This window comes from Panthera tigris, chromosome D1 (genome assembly GCF_018350195.1).
Source record: "Panthera tigris isolate Pti1 chromosome D1, P.tigris_Pti1_mat1.1, whole genome shotgun sequence".
Lineage (NCBI taxonomy): Eukaryota > Metazoa > Chordata > Mammalia > Carnivora > Felidae > Panthera > Panthera tigris.
This window is the reverse complement of record NC_056669.1, coordinates 80,807,086-80,812,489: the sequence shown is the minus strand read 5'-3', so window position 1 is coordinate 80,812,489 and position 5,404 is coordinate 80,807,086.

Below are 5,404 nucleotides of genomic sequence, written 5' to 3'. Positions count from 1 at the left end.
TGTAAAAGTAGTTTGCAATCTGTAAAGTGAGATTTCAAAAGGAAATGCTGCTATTATCGCTTTTCTTGTTAGACTTCTATTCAGGAATTACAGCCAGTTACCTACTAACAGATGATCTCTTCATCAAAAACTGACATACTGCACAACTAATTCTAAGCTCTTCCAGACCTTGTTGGCTTGTGGGAACAAATGAGGTTCTAATAACAATACAATTTAATGACTCTTGCTTTGTTTGACCTGCTCACACAGGACCTCCAGATTCCCTCAAATTGTTTCTCAATTATTTGAAGGAGTCTACCAGGCATTTCTCCTCCCATGAAAAACATGGTTAGGTGTTAGAGTGACATCACAAAATGTGAGGAGTCTGGATCTCTGACCGAGAGCTGTCTGGGGAAGCTGTCCATCAAACCCAAAGCCTTTATCTTGTTAAACTGCAGAGTTTTCGGATAATTGTTACTACAACATAATCTATGACTAAAACAGAGAACTTGCCACTTGAGTTCCTCTGAGGATTATAATTCTCCAAGAATATACTCATACCCTTAGTCATTAATTCCAAAGCATAGTCTTTCTACTAAACTAGCACAGTTAGTCATAGGCCATGTTACTGTCGGTTCTCTTCTCCAACTGTTTAAAGGTCCAGGCCAATAATCCAGAAGTCTTCTCTCAGAGCTAGTTCAATTTTGGAGCCATTGGTATACATTCCAGCTATCATATCTCAGCTGGGAATAAACCCACCAGAGAGACTGTAACAAAATTTGATCTCAAAAAGGTCGTATTCGAGGTCTCTATTCCTTCCTTCCTAGGAGGGTCCACATTTACTCAAATCTTCCCCAGGGATCAATTCTATATACCAAGGAGTATTAAGGGGACAAGGCTTGTCAGTCATTGTGAAGTCATATGAAATACTTCCCTTGGAGCAGGGATGAGCAAACTATAGCCGGCTGACAAAATCTGGTCAGCGTCCTATTTTTAGATGGCCCAGAAATTAAGAATGGTTTTAACATTATTTTAAGTTTGTAAATGAATGGGGGAAAAAGGAGGAGGAGAAGAAGCAGCAACAACGGAAAGCGTAGCGGCCCACAAAGCCTGAACCATTTACTTTATCTACTCCCTGGCACATCACAGGAAAAGTCTGCTGACCTCTGCTCTACCTAACTATGAGGAATCAGTTAGGTGACATTTCCTGGGAAAAGATCTACTACAACATAATTCTTTTGTGGCCATGTTCAGAAATAGACCGTTTGAGTTTCCTTTCACCCAACTATCCTGCTAACATTGAATAGTGTATGTCTCCATGTGAATAATTTTGAAGGATTTTACGTCAGACTACCAAAAGCAGCCCATTTTTGCATGGAAATTTTTCAAAGGTAGGGCGCTTGGGTGACTCAGTTGGGGTTAAGTATCCAACTCTTGATTTTGGCTTAGGTCATGATCTCACCTTCCCAAGATTAAGCCCTGAGTCAGGCTCTGAGCTGGGCAGGAGCCTACTTAAGATTCTTTCTCTCTCTTCCTCTCTCTGCCCCTCCCCTGCTCATGCTTGCTCTCTCTAAGAAAGAAAGAAAGAAAGAAAGAAAGAAAGAAAGAAAGAAAGAAAGAAGTTCTTCACAGATAATTTTAAAACACTTTTTGGATACCCGTGTTTTAATTTTTTTCAATGAATATTTATTACTTGTGCTATTTTCAGAAAGGATTGTGTCTAGTTCTGGGTGATATGAAAAATAGGAATTCACACATGGAATTCATCTAAGGGTGAGTCTTAGGAGAAACAATTTCAGGAAGCAAGGACAATTTTTCCTGGAGAAGAGAAAACTCAGAGGAGCTGTGATAACATCTCTGAAATTTCAGAAAGATCCATCAGAGGAGAAAGGCATTTCACTTATTCTATATGAGTAAAAGGAATAGGATTAGGAGACAAGGGGTAGGTAGCCCACAGGGAACCAACCTCTGCTTATTGTAAGAAAGTCTTTCTAAAAGTCATGGAAGGCACTAAGGAATACGTTGTATAAATACTTGGCACGGAAGTCATAAAACATTTGATCATAGGATTTGGGGCTATACAGAAGTTTTTGACTTTTCCTTGCACAAGCATGCAACACTGAGTATTTGAAAACACAGCTGATAGAAATTCTACATCCTCCATCTCTCTACTCAGACCATGTACTGTCTGCACATGGACAAAATTCTCACTCATTGCAAATATTTTCCTGATCATTAATTCATAGCATCTCTGGAATCAAGCTCATAGGTGTGAAATCAAGCAATCTGATTATATTCTCCCTTTGCACTGAAAGGAATTCTTCAATAGAAACTGTGTACCTGAAATGCCTCCAGTCCTATTCACACAGAATGGACGACAAGAGCAGGCATGGAGTAAAGGAGAAGGAAAGAAAGCAGAGGAAAAGCAGAGAAGGGGATGTGACATAGCCAGGGCTCTTTTCCCAGAGCTAAAATGAAATTACCAGGCAACTATGTTTTCCCTCCAGGAAAATCAACCCTGTCTTGGTTCTTTCCATTGTTTTCTGTTCCTGGGTTTTGGTTTTGTTTTTGAGGGGGGAGGGTGTTTGTGTGTGTGTATGTGTCTTTCTGATCTTTTTTATTTTTTAAATTTTCCTTGTCATGGTTACTTAAAAGTGATCCAAAGAGAGCAGTAATGTGTCCAGATGGCAGAGTTAAAGCAACCTGGGGAAATTAGCTAAGCACGTTGTGGAATCAAAGACAGCTGCTTTTTTTCATATAATTAAACACTTTCAGGGAAAACCCTACAGACAAGCGCAAGGCTCAAGGGGCAGCCATTGGCCTTCTGTCTATTAGTCAGAAGCCAGACAGCATGTAAATCAGCCTCACATTCTAGGGACACAAGCAACCACTGAAATAGATTGTAAGATTGGCCTCTTTCCCTTGGCCTGAGAAGCTACTTAAGATTAAATTATAGGATGTTGAGGACACTTATTTGTCCTTGGAAGTATTCCCCTTCTCCATGACTCATTTTCATCTGAAATAAGGTTAGAACTACTGTTCCTCACCCAAGGTTCCTGTGATCCTTTAGGATTTAGTAATATACGGTAGTGACAAGAATCAGTATATTGTTTTCAATATCTCTGAAAGTTTAATGGAAATCATAAGGCCATAAAAGAAATGACTATTGACTTTGATTTTGTTTGGAATTTATCAGTGTATTAAGATCATATTGGTTATTTAAATGTGATGAAAAGCCTGGCTATTGATAACTTGAAGGGCTTTCTGAGATGTGGCTGGTGGACTAGACATTGGTAACAAAACACGGTCACCTGGGTCATGACCAAAGAGCGAAGCTCTCTGTCAAATGAAAAATAAATACATAAATAGAAGATGAAATGCATAAGAAACTCTAAATTTTCCCTCAAGACCTCACATTCTTTAGTTCGAAGTTTCTAATTTCTGTGGCCTGAATTTGTCATGATCATATTTTAAGTTGTTTATTCAAAGCTAATTTCCCAAGATAAACTTGTAAACTAATTTGTTCCCATGAAGGGGCAAATGGATGACATTTTTCTCTACAAAAGCATTACATTTTATAATTCCCCCTCCTTTGACTGCACTGACGGTACAATTTAAAGGACAGAAGAGCCTTTGGAAATGTGAACATCAGGCCTTTACGTGGCCAAGGCTTTCCCTCTTTGGGGGCACTGTTGCTGTCCTCAAGCTCACCAAGATGCTTTTTCTGTGTGCTTGTTTTTATAAAACTCTTTTTAAATAGAATCGTTTATTTTAAATCTTCTTTGTGAGTAGTGACAGTGATGGAACTGACAAGCACAGGAAAAATCTTAGCACCCACCTTCTCAAGCTACAGATGTTTTTGTGGCCGGGCCTAGTCCTTCTCTTTTCAAAATGTACTATTTTAGGTCTTCGACATCTGCCATCGGTATTATTTTGGTAATTGGTTTCCTGGCTTCTGATCTTACTATCTTACTGTGGCTGCCAGATAAATCTTTCTAAGGCATAATTCTGAAAACACTTCTTACTCAAAATCTTTCAATGGCTCCTTGTTGATTATAAAAAGAAATGAAATCTCCTTAGCCTGGGATTCAGAGCTGTGTATATTCTGGCCTTGAAATTCTTTTTAGACTTTCTCTGTATTACAGTCTCCTCTACTTTCAACTCTAGAACTATAGTATACTTATCGCCTTCCATTTTACCATATATTTTCCATGTCTCCAAGCCTTTGCTCATACTGTTCCCTATGGCTGGAATATTCTTTCTTTCCACTCTTTAAAACATTTTAAAACTATTTTTTAAGGTCATCTGGGTGGCTCAGTCAGTTAAGCCTCCAACTTTGGCTCAGGTCATGATCTCATGGTTTGTTTCATGAGTTTGAGCCCCACATCGGGCTCTCTGCTGTTGGTGTGGGGAGACTGCTTTGGATTCTCCATCTCCCTCTCTTTTCCCTTCTCCTCCTCTTGCTCTCTCTTTCTATCTCTTTCTCAAAAATAAATAAACATTTCAAAAATAAATTAAAAAATTAAAATATTTTTAAATTGATTGTTGTTGCTCTTGACCACCTTCATCCATTGTAATAAAAAGAAATTATTAAATTTCTGGGTACCAGCTCAAATGTTTCACTAAGAAACATAAAATCTTTCCAGCAATTCTGCCTCTGTACTTCCATAGAATTTTGCACGTGTTTTAGTCAACCTTATGTTGTAGTATATAGACTGGTTTGTCACATTTGTAATCTTCTAGAGATCAAAAATTAAGTTCTTTCATCTTGAATCTTTGCAAGGCCTTAACAGAGTCTCTACAATAATTTAGTTGTCCCCCACAGTGATCAATTCGTAAATTACCCTCTAAAAATTCTCCTGGAGAGATACAGTGACTATGCAAGAAGGGATATCTTCCTGTGACTTCAGAACTAAAAGGTAAGACTGGAGATTTGATGTTTATGTTTAAAATAAATCCCCACAATCTTTATTGAAAGTTTTCCTGAGCCACCTTCACTTTACCAGCTTCCCAAGTGGTATAATCAATAATCTTTTTTTTTTTTTTTTTTTTTTTTTTATGTTACTAGATCTGGAGTCTGGGTGTCTGGCGGCAGCTGCTAGAAAATTACCTCTATGCCAGATACTTGCCAAGGATCCTGAGCAAAGATTCTGCCTGACTGTAAGAAAAAGCATGTTCTCAATAGAGTAAAAGTAGGTTTTATTCCACTTCTGCAGGAAGAGAGGCCTTGAATTCTGGGTAGGTCTTATCAAAGCTGCCCAGAGGTGTCATGCACAGATGAATGTCCTGAGGCAAAGCCAACACGGCCAAATACTAGCTGGGACGAGGGAAGGGAAATAAACTGGAAAATTAAACAAAGGGTAGAGTTCAAGAAATAGATGAGACTTCGAGTCACAAGTAGGGTAAAGATTGTATTTCTTGAGCA